We start from the raw sequence: 19080 nt of genomic DNA, 5'->3' as shown, positions 1-19080 counted from the left end.
TGTTTTCCGAAGTGGCTGTCCCATTTTGCATCCCTATGTTGTAGGATAAAGTCCAAGCTTCACATTAGGTCTTCAGAGCCCTCTGCATCTGCCTCTGCCTGTTTCTCCATCCCCCGCTCTCTCCACTACCCACACTTTATCGCTCAATCACACTCAACTTCTTTCACTGTTGTGATAAGCTCTTACTGATCTCTAGGACTTTCCACATGTTGTCTTCTGCCCCAAGTACTTGTGCATTCCCCCTCTTCACCTGAACAACTGGTTTACCTGACCAACTAATTGGCTTAGATATCACCTCTGCCAGGAAGCTTTCCCTGACCCAAATTAGGTCTCTCTCTGTTTTTCCCTCATCCATTCATTCAACAAACATTTCATGAATAACGACCAGCGTCTACTGTTCCAAGTACTGGGGAGATAGCGGTGAATGAAAGAGACAAAAGTCCAGGGTCCCATGAAGCTGACAGACAATGAACGACAACAACAACAAAACAAATATGTACTGGAATGTCAAGTGTTTTAAAAAAAATAATAATAAAGCAAAGCCAGGGGTAATAGAAGAGGACGTGGGGCTGTTAATTTAGATAGGACAGTTAGAGGACACTTCTCCTCAGAGGATAAAAAGATAATTTCAGGGGAAAGATAATTTCAGGAACAGTGAATGAACAGCAAGGATAAAGATGTTGGCAGGAATAGGCTTGCTATGATCAGCAAGTAGCTTGGAGATTTGTGCTGGGAACATGGTAAGCCAAAGAAGAGGTGAGGAAGATGAAGCCAGATCACAGGGTGGCTTCCCTAGCACTCTCCACCCCATCACAACGTTTGTCACACTGTTTCCTAAGTTGTTTACCTTTCCCTCTCAACTGTATGCTCTTGGAGGCCCAGGACTGTGTTTATTCTGTTCCTGAATGCAAGCACTTAGCACAGTGTCTGCGGCCTGGTGCGTTCTTCATAAATATTTGAATGATTGAATGAGTGGATGGAGCACCTCAACAACATGAACTCTCTTGATTGAATGACAAATCCCTGAGAAGATGGCAGGAGCCCATATCACCAGGGGAGAAAAGGAGGCTCCGATTACTTTAATGACTTTGCTAGAGGGAGAGGTGTGTAGCGTGGCTGGAATTGAGCTGCCTCGTGATCACAGCTCCCTCTCATAATATATGCACTGTCTTTCCTGAACCAATGAGCAACTGACTCTAATATCCAAACATCTTCCTGCCCATCTTCATTCTCTATCCATCTGCAAACCTTGAATTTGAAAGAATATTTCTGGCCGCTCACTTAGAATAGCAGATGGGGAAAAAAAAAAAGCAGCTCAGGAGCCCACACATGTCTTTATTTGACCTACAGAATGATTTCAAATAACTGGGAAATATCATCTTTAAAAGTTGAAATTTCTGGCTTATCTTGAAAAATCTGAAGATGTTTCAATGTTGGGTCTGTAATCTCCCCAGAAAAACCCGCTGAGCTGAGTAGTGACTGTCCCTTCTTGCAGGATGTGCCCTTACGAATTTGTGACAGCTCTCAATCCTCTTTGGTGACTTCTACTTGGTCCAGTTCACTAGCTTAGGTTATCTGCCTGGACGGTGATGAAGGGTGGTTTCATGCCCCATAGCAAATGCAGTCAGGGCCCAGGGCTTAGGGGTTGGAAACTGGGACCGGTCCTCTGGCATACTCCATTTCTTTTCCCAGTACATTTAGGTGGTTGTATTCAGAATGGAATGATTATCCAGAGTAGACCAAAAGTCAAGAAACAAAAGTGATGCCCCAAAGAGCTTCATGAAACAGAGGAGGTTATAAGAGGAATGTAGAGAGACTGGTAAAGGCTGCACTTATCCACCCAACTCAGCACAGGAGCTTAGAGTCCCAATTGAGAGTCTTAACCTGTGTACCTATTTCCCCAAAAATAAGACCTAACTGGAAAATACGCCCTAGCATGATTTTTCAGGAGGACATCCCTGAACATAAGCCTTAATGCGTCTTATGGAGTAAAAATTAATATAAGACCCGGTCTTATTTTTGGGAAAACACTGTATAAGCCTGCATGGTTTGCAGTGGCAGCTGGCAGAGCCTTTGCTTCTCCCTCGATTATGTAACTCAGCACTCCAGCCATCATACACAGTCTACATTACTGTTTCATTGAAGAGATCAATGCATATCATCCAGTTAGTAGATTCAACTAAGAGCCTGGCTTGAGAGAACTCTAGAAGAGAGCTTGAAGAAATTTTCCATGACAGGTTATATAACCAGGATCTACCACAAATCAGTACACAGTCACTGAATAAATACTTGTTGAAGATGGATGAATGTTGTACAAGTTACATCTCCTGCGACTTCACCTATTAAGTGAGGGGTTTTCACTTAACTAATCCTTATGACCTCATACAGCTCTGAAATTCTGTAGTTCTATAGGTTTCTAAGTAGTTACGTGCAAAGTAGAGGTCAGCAATAAAAACCCAGGGTCTCATCCATTCCCTGGGCATAGTAAAACAGATTTTAATGATGGCAGGAAAAGAGTAAGGAAGGCTCGGATTTTCCACTGCTGAGCTGAAATAATGCCATTAGTCATTGCTGTGTTTTTCAGCATTGGTGGTGGAGTGCATATATCAAGAGTTTACATTTTGCATGTGAGTGGAGTTTATTTTCTAAGAATGAATTCATCACAAATTTGCCTCCAGGACTCAAGAAATGCGGCTGTAATGGGTGTGACATACAGGTGAGGCCAGCCTGCAAAAACAGGCTGGGAGACTGGGGCTGCCTGGCTAGTGTAATTTAAAGAGCACCCACAGGACCCTGGCCTGATAATTTTCTTCTATTAGCCTGCTCTGCTGAAAATCTCTGCTATTAGTCACACCTTTGAGTTAAGGTCTTGAAAGATGGTCTCCAGATGCTCCAATATGCAGAAAGGGATTTTGAATAAAAATATTTGCATTCGTTACCATGTTCAGGGAATACTTTTCTCAAACAATAATGATGATACTTGCAATCTATTATTGAGAACTATCCCTGTGCCAAGCACTTGATACAGTGCTGAGCACTTTTTCATGACTTCCACACAACACCCTGCGTGGCAGCTCCTATATTTATTCCTGTTTACAGGAATAAATGTTATGTTGGCAAGAGCAGATGTCACACAACCCTAAGCAGAGGCAAACCCACATCTGCTGATTAGATTCATGCTCATTCTCTCTCTGTTAAACTATAGCTTACACACAGTGAAGTGCACAATCTTAAAAGTACAGCTCAATGAATGTTTACATATGCATACCCTCATACAACCACCACTCAGACAAAGATAGAGAATATTTCTAGCACTCCAGGAAGCTTCTCGTGTCCTCTCCAAGTCAATTTCCCAGCATCCCTCCTCTGCAAAGGGAACAGAACATGAATGCTTAACTGTTTGGCTATGTGAAAAAAGGTCGTAGCCCAGGTAAAGTCAGGGAGAAAGGAAGTGGTCCAAGACAAAAAATATTGGCGGTGGGGGAGCAGGGTAGGGAGACAACATAAGGCAACTACCATTGGGAAAAGAAAAGGGCTTGTCCTCAGGTGCCACCAGACCCTGCAAGACACCTAGCTACTTCCCATGTGGCTGAGACAACCAGCAGCATCTCCAAAGGATAAAGGTACAACTGTGCAGAGATCAAGGCGCACAGGTCCTGCATTTTAAGCAGGGCTAGTCTCTCCCACTGCCAGGAATCCCAGTCTCTAACAAGAAAATGAACACTGACAAATGAAAAGGAGATGTGTTTGCTGGCACAGAGTCCACAGAGTGAGAAAACAGGCCAGCTCAGGGCTCCCACAGGAAGTTTCAAACCCATTTTCTAATTTTTAGTTTAGCTATCATCAATTCTGCCCAGATCCAATGTTATGTTTTTATTTTGCTACATTTAAATTAAGCTTCCCTTATTGTCTTTCCATCTGCCCTACAGTTCAGGATAATAGTTTGAAATTTTCTTACCTCCTCTGGCTTCTGTACAGCATTATTGCCATTTTTTTTCAGCGAGCTCTTCTGCAAGCTGTCAAGTGTTGACTGGCAGCTTGTACTTGATTGTTCTTATCAGTTCTTCTTTAAACATGCACCCCTCTATCTCCAGATCTGAAGTCCTAAATAGTTGGCAAGCTTATGAGACACACCTAAGGGAAACCCTGTGACTTACATTGCAGGGCAACTGCAAAGATTACAAGATACCTATGTAGGTTTCTACTGATGGGGGGAAAAAAAGTAAGATTTTGCAAAGGTTGGGGGGAGTTGAAGAAAGAGAGAGGAAGGGGAAAAGGAGAATGAAGCGTGGAAAGCAATGGGAAGAATGGAAAGGGAAAAGAAGAACGAAATAGAAAAAAGGAGCATGATAGGGAGAAAGAGAGGGAAATAGTGAGACAGCAGAGAAGAGAAAAATAAAGGAAGAAAAATATAGAGAATAAGTCAAGGAAGGAGTGAGCAGATGCAGTTCAGACTTGCAGAGGACAACACAGTAGTCTATAAGACAAGCAAAATAGACTTTTGAAAGCTTAATTATCTATGTTAACTGTCAACAATTACTAATTAGCTAAATACTACCAAACATCCACCTCAGTGCTTACAGAAAACTAGACACCAAACATCGTAAATATTAAATACTGTGTGTATGTGCATGGCGAAGGGGTTATCTAAGATAGTGGCATAGGAAGACCCTGAACTCAGACCCTCCCGTAAATATACACCTATATAGAGAGCGATTCCTCCTGAAAAACACCTGAGGTCTGATTAAACAGTTTCTGCACAACAAATAAGAGAAAATGAGGTCACTGCAGGAAATCTCAGGGTCTATGGGCACTCCCCAGGATCAGAGTGCCATTAAGCACCATTGTTTATGTTCGCCCTCCACCTGCATAGCTCAGGGCAGAGCTCTGTCCAAGTGCTCTGGCTGATCTGCAAGGCTGCCTCAGTAAGCCATTGGACACCCCACCCAAGCCCACTCCAGCTCCAGACAGACATTTAGGGCATCACCACACCCACATACCCTGGGCCGCCTACACTGAGCCTGCTCCAACCCAGCCAGCCAGTTCCCCAGGGTGCCCCAGGCGCCACATGCACTGGCTCTGGCTCCAGCTAGCCTGCCAAAAACACCCAACACACACAGTCTACACAGAGATTGCTCATACTCAAGACCACTCCTTTAAGATCAGGAGCGATAACTGTTTTGTCTAATTCATAGAAACAAACACGGAGTGTCAAAACAAAATGAGAAAACAGAAGAATTTGTCTCAAATGAAGGAACAAGAAAAAAAAGCAAACAAAAAACTTAATGAAATGGACATAAGTAATTTGCCTGATAAAGAATTCAAAATAGTGATCATAAGGGTATTCACCAAATTTGAGTAACATAGGGGAACTCAGTGAGAACTTCAACAAAAAATTAGAAATTAAGCGAAAGGACCCATAAAAACTGAAGAATATAATAACTAAAATGAAAAATACAGTAGAGTGAATCAGCAACAGATTAGATAATATAGAAGAACAGATTAGTGACATGGAAGACAGGATAGTGAAAGTCACCCATTCAGAACAGAAAAAAAAAGAATAAATAAAACAAGGATAATTTAAGGGACCTCTGGGACAACCTCAAACACATTAATATTTGCATTGTAGGAATCCAGAGGAGAAGAGAAAGTAGCAGAAAGCTTATTTGAAGAAATGATGGCTAAAAACTCTTCTAACCTGGAAGGAAACAGACATCCACATCCAGAAAGCACAGAGAGTTCCAAGCAAGATAAACCCAAAGAAACCTACAGAAGATATATTATAATTAAAATGGCAAAATTTAAAAATAAAGAGACCATCTTGAAGGCAGTGAGAGACAATCTTGAAGACCAACAAGTCACACAAAAGGGAATCCCCACAAGGCTATCAGCTAATTTCTCAGCAGAAAGTACACAGGCCAGAAGGGAGCGGCACAATACATTTAAATTACAGAAAGAAAGGAACCTACAACCCAGAATACTCTACTTTGCAAAGTTATCATTCAAAATTGAAGGGAGATAGAGTTTCCCAGCCAAGCAGAAACTAAAGGAGTTCATCACCACTAACCCAGCTTTACAAAAAATGTCAAATGGTTTTCTTTAAGCAGAAAAGAAAAGGCCATACGGTAAATTAAAAAATATACATGAAAGAAAAAATCTCATTGGCAGAGCAAGTATGTAAGAAACACAGTGAAGCAGTCACTTTAAAATCTGGTATGAAGGTTAAATGACAAAAGTAACAAAATCAACTTAACTACAATAAATAGTTAGGGGATACACAAGACAAAAAGATCCAAAATATGATGTCAAAAACATAAAGTGTAAAGGGAAAGAATAAAAATGTCGTACTTTCAGAATGCATTCGAACTCATGATAACCACAAACCAAAACCCTACATATGATATACAAAAACATAAAAAGAAAGAAACCAAAGCAAAACACTAAAGAAAACCAGCAAACCACAAAGGAAGAAATTGAGAGAAAATGAGAGCAACAGAAAAGAACTACAAAAACAACCAAAAAGCAATTCACTAAATGGCAGTAAGTGCATACTATCAATAATTTCTTTAAATGTAAATGAACTAAATGCTTCTATGTTTTTATAGAGTGACTGAATGGGTAAAAGAAACAAATAAACAAAGAAACAAACAAACAAAAAAAAACCAGCAGAAAAAAAAAAAGAGCCATCTAAATACTGTCTACAAGAGACTCATTTCAGATCAAAATACATATGCAGCCATCTAAATGGTGCCTACAAGAGACTCATTTCAAATCGAAATACATACACAGGTTGGAAAAGATATTCTATGCAAATAGAAACAGAAAGAAAGGTGGGGTAGCAATAATGATATCAGACAAAGTAGACTATAAAACAGAGACTATAAAAAGAGACAAAGAAAGGCACTACATAATGATAAAGGGGTCAATCCAAAAATAGAATGTAACATTTGTAAATATCTACACAACCAACATAGGAGCATAGGAGCACATAATATATAGAGCAAATATTGAAAAACATAAAGGGAGAAATTGAAAGTATTACAGTAATAGTAGGGAACTTTAATATCCCACTCACTTCAATGGGTAGGTCATCCAGACAAAAAATATCAGTAAGGAAATAATGACCTTAATCATCACGTAACACTAGATGGTTTAATACATATTTACAGAACATTGTATTGAAAAAACTGCAGAATACACATTCTTTCCAAGAGCACATGGAATATACTCCAGGATATATTGCATGTTAGGCCACAAAACAAGGCTCAATAAATTTTAAAAAGATTAAAATCATATCAGGTATTTTTTCCAATGGTATGAAACTATTTCTCCAATGGTATGAAACTATAAAGCAATTACAGGAAGAAAACTGGAAAAAGAACACAACCATGGGGAGACTAAACAACATTCTACTAGACTACCAATAGATCAAAGAATAAATCACAAACTACTCTGAGAAAAATAAAAATGAAAACACAACATTCCAAAATCTATGGGATATATCAAAGGCAGCTCTAAAAGGAAGGTCATAACGATATATGTGTACCTCAAGTAACCAGAAAAATTCCAAATAAACAATCTAACTTTATGCCTAAATGAACTAGAAAACGAAGAACAAATAAAACCCAAATAAATAGAAGGAAGGAGATAATAAAGATCAAAGCAGAAATAAACAAAATAGAGACTAAAAAAAAAACAGGAAAGACCAATGAAACTAAGAACTAGTTCTCTGAAAAGATAAACAAAATTGACAAACCTTTAGCCAGATTAATCACAAAAAAAGAGAGCTCAGATAAACAAAATCAGAAATGAAAGCGGAGAAGATACAACAGACATCACAGAAATAAAAAGATCATAAAAGTTTATACAAACAATTATATGCCAAGAAATTAGACAACCTAGAAGAAATAGATACATTTCTATAAACATACTACCTTCCAAGACTGAACCAGAAAGAAACAGAAAATTTGAACAGACCAATTACTAGCAATGAAATTGAAGCAATAATAACAATTTAAAAAGTCCCAGCAAATAAAAGTCCAAGACCAGACAGCTTCACTGGTGAAGAAGAATTAATACCAAACATTTAAAGGAGAATTAATACATATATGTCTCAAAATATTCCAAAATTCAAGAGGAAAGAATGCTTCTAAACTCCTACAAGACCACATTAGCCTGATATCAAAACTAGACAAAGAGAACATTATGTTAAGTGAAATAAGTCAGACAGAGAAAGACAAGTACCATATGATCTCACTTATATGCAGAATCTAAAGAAGAGAATAAGTAATGAACTAATCAGAAACAGTTTTGGAGACAAAGAGGAAAAACTGAGGGTTGTTAGATGGGCGGGGGGATGGGAATAAGGGGGAAGGTGAGGGGATTAGAAAACAGTCGGTAACCACAAGATGGCCACAGGGTTTCCAACTATAATTTTATATATATATATATATATATATATATATATATAAGTAGTTATGGGATGTTTGGTATAGCATAAAGAATATAACCAATAATATTGTAATAAATATGTATGGTGTCAGAGGGATACTAGATTTGTTGGGGTAAAAGATGGGAGAGGGTCCAGGGGCAGGGTGAAAAAGGTGAAGGGATTAAGAAGTGCAAATTGGTAGTTACAAAATAGTCATGGGGATGAAGGGTATAGCATAAGGAATATAGTCAGTAATATTGTAATAACTATATATGGTATCAGATGGGTACTAGATTTATTGGGGTGATCACTTCGTAAGTTATACAAATGTCTAATCACTGTTATACACCTGAAACTAATATACTATTGTATATCAACTGTAATTAAAAAATAAAACAATTATTTAAAAAAAAATAGACAAAGACACTATTGAAAAAAAAAAGCAAATTACAGGGCAATATCCCTGAAGAACATAGATGCAAAAATTCTCAACAAAGTGTTAGCAAACTGAGTTCAACAATACATTAAAAGGATTATAGGAGGTCAGACAATCAAGTTTATGAAGTCATCCCAGAAAAAGTGTTACATACCTAATTGCTGAATATCACTATGGTCAACTTTGAAGTACTCCCCTTGGCAAGCTATGCACCAATGCCAGTGCTAGTCCATCCTTCAAAGCAATTTTGGAACTCTTTTTCTGGAATGGCCATCAGAGCTGTCATCGTATTATCTTTGATGTCCTGAATGTCATCAAACTGTCTTCCTTTCAATATTTTTTTTTTATCTTTGGGTAAAGAAGGAAGTCATTAGGGGCCAGATCAGGTGAGTAGGGAGGGTGTTCCAATAGAGTTATTTGTTTACTGGCTAAAAACTCCCTCACAGACAGTGCCGTGTGAGCTCGTGTATTGCCGTGATCACTAAAAAAAACTATCAGAAGGAGAAATTAAGAAAACAATCCCATTTACAATTGCATCAAAAATAATAAAATACCTAGGAATAAATTTAACCAAGGGAAAAGAAAAAACACACAACAACAACAACAAAATCCTTGTACTCTGAAAACTATAAGACACTGAAGAAAAAAATTGAAGAGGACACAAATAAATTGCAAGATATATCATACTCATAGATTGGAAGGATTATTATTGAAGTGTCCAGTAACACTTCAAAGTAACGTATGGATTCATTGTAATCCCTATCAAAATATCAATGGCATTCTTCTCAGAACTAGAACAAATAATTCTAAAATGTATATGAAAACACAAAAGACCCTGAATAGCCAAGACAATTATGAGAAAGAAGAATAAAGTTGGAGATATCACACTTCCTGATTTCAAACTATACTATGAAGCTATAATAATCAAACAAGTATGATACTGGCAAAACAAACACATAGATCAATGAAACAGAATAGGAATCCCAGATATAAATCCTCACTTATGTGGTCAACTAATCTATGACACAGGAAGCAAGAATTATAATAAGGAAATGACAGTCTCTTCAATAAGTGGTGCTGGGAAAACTGGACAGATACATGCAGAAGACTTTCTTCCACTTTCTTATAACTTTCTTATAACATAACCACTTTCTTATAACATAATTAAAAGTAAACTAAAAGTGGATTAAAGACTTAAATGTAAGACATGAAACCATAAAACTCCTAGGAAAAAAACATAGGTAGTAAAATATTTGACATAGGTCTTAGCAATATCTTTTTAAATTACGTCTCCTCAGGCAAAGGCAACAAAAGCAAAAATAAACAAATGGGACTATGTCAAACTAAAAAGCTTCTGCACGGTGAAGGAAACCATTAACAAAATGAAAATACAACCCATTTATTGGGAGAAGATATTTGAAAAGTTCATATTCAATTAAAGCTTAATATTCAAAATATATAAGGACTCATACACCTCAACAACAAAATAAACATGGGCAGAAGACTTGAATAGACATTTCTTCAAAAAAGACATATAGATGGCCAATAATATAGATGTCCAACAGACATGAAAAGATGCTCAACATCACTAATCATCAGGAAAATGCAAATAAAAAAAACACAATGAGATGTCATTCATACCTGTAGAATGGCTATTATCAAAAAGTCAACAAATAACAAGTGTTGGTAAGGATGCGGAGAAACGAGAACCCTCATGTACTTCTAGTGGGAATGTAAATTAGTGCAGCCACTATAGAAAACAGTATGGAGGTTCTTCAAAAAATTAAAAATAGAACTACCATACGACTCATTAATTCCACATATGGGTATGTATCTGAAGGAGGAAAATAACTCACTGATTTTAAAATGTCTGCATTCCTATGTTCATTGAAGTATTTACAATAACCAAGAAATGGAAGCAATCTAGATGCCCATCAATAGATGAATGAATAAAGAAGATGTGATACACACACACACAAAGTAAAGAATGTTACTTAGCAATAAAAAAGAATGAAATCTTGCCATTTGTGACAACATGAATGGACCTAGAGGGTACTATGCTAAGTGAAATAAGTCAGACAGAGAAAGACAAATACCATATGATTTCACTTACATGTGGAATCTAAAACAAAAGAAATGAACAAACAAAACAAACAGATTTATAGAGGCAGAGAACAAATTGATGGTTGCCAGAGGGGAGGGAATAGGAGGATGGATGAAGAAGTAAAGGGTAATAATAGGTACAAACTTCCAGTTATAAAGCAGACAAGCCATAGGGATGTAATGTAGAGCACAGGGAATAGTCAATAATATTGTAATAACTTTGCATGGTGATAGATGGTTACCAGACTTATTGTGGTGATTACATTGTAAGGTACATAAATGTTGAATTGCTATGCTGTACATCTGAAACTAATGTCATATTACATGCCAACTATAATTTAATAAAAAAATTTTATAAAATATTTTGTTCTGTCATGTTTATAAATATATTTATACTTAACAGACAATAGGATAACTATATATATAGATATAGATAGATAGATAGATAGATAGATAGATAGATAGATAGATAGATAGATAGATATTTGACCCTTGTCAGTCATGTCTAACTTACATATCTGAGAAACTATTACAGATGAAATAGGAGCAAACAGAAACAGTTCAGGGTTGCCCACTCTCTTCTCTACAACTTCAATTGGAGAGATTTCTTTAGCTGTACTCAATTATGCTAAAAAACTGGACACTGCATTTTCAGAATAGTCTATCTAAGAAGTCAGGAAAGCATGTAATGCATCTCTCTTTTTTCTTTTTAGAATCATCAGGCACACGTAATGCATCTTGAAAAACGTTCTATCTAAACTGCTTAAAAATTCTAATATTTATAGGGATAAACCTTCAGTTAAAACACAGCTCCCTAGAATGGTGCACCCCCATCTATTCTCCTCCAGGAGTTCTGGAGAACTCAAGTTTTCCTGGATGTATTTGTCACTAAAGTTAGAGAAGGCCTCAGATATCTGCTAAATGGTAGGTCTGTTTAGTTAGGTTTTGGGGCCAACAGAACTTAGCACTTTTTAGCATTTACTTACCATTTAATAACGTCCTTTGCTAGTCAAAAGATTTCTACAGTTCAAAATATTAAACCTCTACAAATAAACTAATTTTTCAGCACATGAAAATAGTGGTTCAAATGTATAATGATATTCTATGTGCATTTTTCCTAAACTTATCAACACAGATGTGCTTATAATCATCATATAAAAGTTACAATTCTGAATCTAGTTTTCTAGTTCATTTCAGTGAATTAGAAAACCTATATATTAGATGACTTTAGTCTTAGTACTTTCTCATCTACTAAATGGGTATTATTCTTTGTGTAAATATACATGTATTATTCATCAATTCCAGAAATACTTCATTAAGCACTTAGTATGCGCCAGACTCTACTAATCCCTCAGGATATAGAGAGGAGAAGCTAATTCCTAACCATCCTATACTTCCACACAGAATGTACCCAAATTGTACCCTTATTTTCAAACCTCTATGTAATATCTGTCTCCCCACATTAGACTATAAACTCTACGAGAGGAGGGACTATGCTACTGTTCACCTTTCTGAATCAGCTGGTCCAATACATGGCACATGGCGTTTATCAGCAAATATTCACCAAATGAATGAGTTTACTGTAAGTTAACATTTACATAGTATTTGCATCCCATTGTCTCAGTTAGTCTTCACAACAACCAGTGAGGGGAAGTGAAGAGACTTGCCATAGGTCACTTAGCATAACTGGAACTCAAATTCAGGCAGTCTGGTGCCAGAATCCACGTTCTTATCCACTATGCTATACCGCCTATGAATGTATCAATAAATAAATGAGTTAATGAATGGGTGAATGAATGAGTGAATTTCAGTAGCTCACAGGCTCTGAGCTTTAGGATTATTAATTGCAGTATGAGCATGTTGGACAGTGCTCCAAAACTTTTCCCCCAGAGTTTAGTACAAGTTTTCTTACCCAATCACCTCACCAAATTATTATCAAATGCTCTCCATCCATTGTTTAAAATGTTCCACCTGATATGTAGGAATGGCTGGGGCCAGTCGTCCACATACTCTAGAATGCCCTGGCATTTCTGTTCCTGCCAGTTGAGTTATAGCATTTCCAAACCTGCTTGTGACTTTTGAATTTGTTATAATCACAGAATTCAATTCAATATTATTGAAGTGCACAGAATCTGATTACAAAAACTAGAGCTGTTGTTTCTATGAGGGCTATTACAGATTAGGTGGTAGATATACAAGGACGGATTCTTGACATGTTTGCAATCTTTAAAAATATATAGTGAATGCTGGAAATGTAAGTTAAAAGCTTTGGAAATAATTAAGGAATGCAAGTCAGTTGCATTTGAAAACTGCTTCCAAATAATGTGTGAAAGAGACAATAGTAAAAGAATTGTAAAGCATCATAAAGGACATTTCACTCAGATGGCTTTTCTGGTGGCTTTTGATTCTCACATAGACCAAGCACTTAGGGATATTACACAATAATAAACTCCAATCAATGAACTCATTCTCACAGAAATCCCCTAAGACTGATAACAAAAGGTAAGGGAATTAATATACATTTATATACTGTGTATATTATGCATATATTTATATATATTACATTTACGATAAAACATTTCAGAGAAGTTTGCATTATTTTCTAGGATTCTCCTGTTTAATCAACATTTAAGTGGGTATATACAGATTCCAAGAAACTTCTTCTAAGTCTTTTGTTTCATCCTAAAGTTTATATGAACTTTGCACCCCATTCTGTGGTAGACATTAATACTATTGACCAAATATTTCTAGTTCTTTCGGCACATAGTAGGGTTGCACTTCCCTCGCCCTTTTTGAAGATAGGTGGGTCTATATGATGTGCTTTTGCCAATGAAGTGTATGTGGAAATGACATACGCCACTTCTAGGTGAATGTATTAAAACCTAGTCCATGGTTTACACTAGTTGACTTTTCCGCCACAAGGACAATATGCAAAGTTGTACAGAGACTGCTCTATCACTCTGGATCCTGGAAGGAGGATAGCAGGGAATACTGCTGACCCTCATGGACATGTCACATGAATGAAAACTATGCTTTGTGGTTTTAAAATCACTGCGATTGGAACATTTTATCACACCATAATTGAATCTCTTGTGACTAGTACATATTCTATGGTCTATCTGTACATGTTTAAGTATGAAAATGCATCCCCCTCCAAATGTGAGGATACACTTAGCACTCCAGAGAGACATGCCACATTTATCTAGTGACTTTGTATACTGCCTATACTGTTTTCCCACATAAGAAGCACAGAACCAGATGTCTCTAGGATCCCTTCAAAGGCTAATATTATGTCATGCTTTGTATGAGAGGAGAACAGGCACCCATGAAGTTGTGCCTATGTCACTTAACTAAACCAAATAAAATTAATTTGATTGGAGAGCTGTTATATCTGATTGTGGAGCAACTGATTAGATTTCCATAGAGTGAATCTGATTTGGTTGCTATTGTTTCGGTTGTCTTAATGAGGGAATTGGATTGCACAGTGATCCAATTGATTGTTTTGGCAGTTAGCCTGCCAACTGTTGGCCATTTAGCCAGTACCACAGCTTGACCCTAGGACAGGATGTGACATTCATTCACTCGGATGCTGAATTCAAGCATTTTTTTTCCTACAAGCTGCTATGTATCAAGTACTGTCGTGTAATGAAAAGTATTTACCAGCTGTAAATATTTAAAATGTACAATCTCCCCTGTATACATGCCACACCAAGAGGTCTAAATATTTTATGATGCTATAAACTTTTATTGGGTCAAGCTTCAATTTTAAACTCTATGCAGACCTCTACTTCCCTGTAGGGCTTCATTCCAACATTCCTTAGGATCAAAAATTGATTGTTCCTTGCTCTTAAAAACAACTGATTCTGATTTCATTTATTCAAAATGAAACTACTAATGCAATGGTAGAAGAAAGAACTCTGGCCACAGGAGACCAGTAATTTGTCTATTCCAGTCATTATTGTATGCACTCAACCAATGCCTGGGTTGTTTGTAGCTTCCTAAAGGTGTTGGATAAATAAATGAATGAGCAGTTAACTAATGATTGAGAAGCACCGATATTTCCTTATTTCAGCTACTTTCCAGAAGTGAAGGAACTGTTTTTCTGAACACATGAAGGAATATAACTTCACTGTTAAGTGAAGTTTGCTTTTGGTTTGCAATTAGTTGAGTCTGAATTTGATTTCTAATCTTGCCATTGTGGCGATTGCATTTTCCAAAGACAGTCACAGTGATATCGCTCATTCCAAACACTCTTTTGCAATACGAACTTGCCACTTCCCATCATGGAGGAGTCAATTTCTCCACTCCATTGAATCTGGGTAAACTCTGTGATTGGTGTGAGCAATAGAATTTATCAGAAGTGATGATGCACCAGTTACAGACATAGCCCTTAACTGATCTGGCAGTTTCTGCTTCCTGTCTCTTGGAAGCCAGTCACCAGGTAAAAAGAATAATCTTCTGAAACATCAAGGTTCTGATTGGATTACTGCATAGATAATGAAAACACACAGAAAGGATACATACTGAGAGAAAAGAGGATAGATTCATCTTTGGACATGTTGAATATGCTTTGCCTTTTGGACACACAATTTTAGTAGGGAGTTGGCTATACAGGTTTGAAGCTCTAAAGAGAAATATGTATTGGATATGTATAGACTTGGGAGTCAACAGCAAATAAATGGTAACTGGAAAGTATGAACACAAGTGAGATTATCTTTAAAAAAAAAGCATATAGGATAAGAAATGAAGTGGGCCAGAGGCAAAATAAATATGAGGAACATCTCATTTAAGGAAAGGGCAGAGGAAGAACAACTGTGAGAGAGATTGAGAAGAGAATCCAGAAATATAGGTAGAAACCCTACTTGATACAGGTGAATTCTGTGTCACTGACGCTAAGGGAAAGGGCTTCAAGAAAGAAGATGTGGTCAATTGTGTCAAATGCTGCTGAGATGTTGAGAGAGTTGAGGGCAGATCTATTTGGAAAGATTGAAAAACTAAAGTGTCCTTTCCAGAATTTCTTGCAATACGGGTTTTACAGATCCAAATGAGGTTGCACTAGTTAGATGCATTTGCTTGAGATTTGGAAAGTGAAACTGAGGAATCTTTCTGGAGTTTTTGGCTGTTTCCAGGCCTGTTAGTGATACATTTATGACAGCTGTACCTCAGTTCTGCTTCTAAAGAACACACTAGTCAATAATGTACAGATTATCAAGGGCATCAAATCCAAATCAAATTGTCTAATATGCTTTTTAAAAGACAGTATGGAGTTACAGTAACAACAAATGCTACCTAATTGATGCTCACAGAGTGACTCTCCATTAGACTTTCATATCTGTACATGACACATGAAGAAGCGCCAGAGTATCATCTGCATTAAATTCAAGTAACACTACCCAATTAAGTCATGAAACATGTCAGTTTGCATTAACCCCCTCTTGCTGCAAGGGGAGCTGAATACGGAGACGCAAGATAGGCAGAAGGAATGTTTGAAAGGGAGGCATGCAGAAACCAAGTAACACAACATGCTTCAGACCATAGAGATAATAAAGCAAAAGGAATACTTGTAAGAGAACAGTGACTAGACTTGGGTTAGCTTCTGCTGTGCACCCAAGAAGTCACAGAGACAGCTGAGAAGGTGCCAAATTCAGTAGACAGTGGCTTGGCACTCCCTGGAGTGGCTGCTCCCTGGAACAAAAGGATTGTTCTTATTTGCATGGTGTATAAGTTCCTTACTTCTGACTATGTCAGGCTTTTCAGTGGCTATAATTGGTGACAATTTCAGAAAGAAATCTAGGATTTACAAAGTATTTTCCACTTAGCATCTTCCACAACTTTCTTCAGAAGGAGAAAGGGAAAGGAATTAATAATCTCATTTCTCCTTGGGTTAAACTGTGACAAGGTTGAAGAATTTAAAGGTCATAGGCAGAAGCAATCTTAAGACTTAAAGAATTGCTAGATAATTCTGGAGACCTCTCAAGTACATAGTTGTTTACATTTTTTAAAGGACTCTATCTCCTTTCATTTGATCACAACCCTGTAAGTAAAACAAGGCAAGTGTTTGCACTCATTTCCGTTTTACAGATAAGGACATTGTTATCCCAGGGAGCTTGACATGAGCAGTTCATTTCACTAAAAACAGCAGAGCAAAAATGCAACCTGGGTTTTCTCTCTCCTGGTCTTTTGGTGAAATTGTGTAGGTTGAGATTAAGGAGAATGCAGCTTGACCTTCAAAAGTTGCGGTTTGTGCTGTTATTGAGCTTATAAAATTCATGGAAAATAACCAAGAAACACATTCTGGGATAGCCTGGACTCCAAGGTCAAGAGAAATATCAGCAGTGGTTTGGTCAAGCTGTGAAAGTAACAACTAATTTGATATGTTCAGAAAATGCTAATGTGCAAATATAGTACTGTAGTTAACGGTTCAGCACCGATTAATTCCAAATGTTAATTAAAACTACCTCAATTTCTTCTTTGTAACCCAAATGTTCCCAGCCTGGTGTGAGGACGGTTTGGAGGATCAGTAAGTGTTCAGAAGAAAATGGTCAATGCTAGCATGTCATTCCCCAATGTGGGTTCACTTTCACCTCCTCCCTTGTAGCTGGAATACACTGCAGCACAACTATGAAATATGTGCAATCATTTTTCACTTCTTTTCTTTTGCCTCTACCAGAGACCAGAGTTTTGGCATCTTAATTGTGTCATTAATTTTAGTTATGTTCTAAACATGGAGTAAAGAGGTCTTCAAGGGTGCGGGTGACTGACAGTGTTTAGACAAGTCCAATTAAGTTTCTTATGTTTGGAGAATCTTAGGAAGATAAATAAATCACTGAAGCTTTCATTATGAAAACCGCCATTTGGCGATTGTGATGGTTCTCCTGGGAAAGCAATGAAGATTTATTGTCAGGAGGAAGGGTACAGCCAGTTGAGCATTCTGTGCTACAGTAGCATTCCTGTCATGGAATGAACTAAGTAAAATGTCCAGTTCAACTCTGCCTGTCACCTTCTCCCTTTCCCCAGATGCCTTTTCCAACTTTTCTCTTGGTAAAACTGAAGACGCTTCCTTCAGCGTGTTGTGTTCTTTGAACAGGCTTGTGGTGAGGAGGCAGCGCCCAAAGGTGATCAATAATGCTTTGGCCCACATATCCAGTTCCTGCTGTTTGATTCCAGGGGTTCCCACTACTGCTGCTCTCCCCTTAACGTGCCTGCCCTTTCCCAGGACTCCTTTCTCCCCCAGGTATAGCCCTAATATATGTGAAAATTAAAGGGGTTTTCTAGTTCTTTGGGAATTCTCACCTGGAGCAGCAAATCATCCTCTCATATCCCTTGTCCCTGTTTCCTCCCTCCAGCCCTCCGTCATCTGTCACTGACGCTTCTGAAGATCTCAGAAGTCATTAGGAAGATCAAGGAGATTTGTATACAAAATAATTATTAAACGGCATTAAAGGATTACTGTTAATTTTGTTGTTTGTTCATGCCATGGTGGTTATGTAAATTTTTCAATGCATATAAATTAGAGATATATCCTGAGGCACTTACAGATGAAATGGCATAATGTTTGAATTTGCTCTTAAAATACTTCAGGAAAAAAAAAAATGAGGAGGGATATATTAGTCAGGATCCAGGCAGGAGACAAAAGCCACACAATGTATTATAATGGAGAATTTAACAAAGAATTATTAACCAGGACACTGAAAGGCAGAGAGAACCTATGATATCACAGAAGTAGCAACTGCAGGAAACAGTGACATCCCTAGGGTTGGGGAACAAAGGAAACGGGCTGCAATTATCAAAACTTAGAGGCTTGGAGTTGATGCCCCATCCAGCTGGAACACAGACCTCTGAGAAGAGTGCGAGTGTCGGAGCTTGAGGAGAGGTTCGGAAGGCCTCTGAAGGCGCAGGAGAACTCCAGCAAGTGCTCTGGCTGACAGGGGCTGGTGTCTTTGAGGAGGGCAATGAGGCTGGTGTGTATTAGAAAAAGTGTAAGACTATAGAGAAAAAATGGCGGCGTGAGGTGAGCCTCTGTAACGCTCCCCTGGAATTTACAACTAATCGGACAACAATAACTCCACAAAGGACTCCTTGCACAGCAGACAGGCAAGACGAAGAGGCC

Source organism: Rhinolophus hipposideros (assembly GCF_964194185.1).
Source record: "Rhinolophus hipposideros genome assembly, chromosome: 7".
Taxonomy (NCBI): Eukaryota; Metazoa; Chordata; class Mammalia; order Chiroptera; family Rhinolophidae; genus Rhinolophus; species Rhinolophus hipposideros.
The sequence above is the reverse complement of the archived record's forward strand: the minus strand, read 5'-3'. Positions refer to the sequence as shown.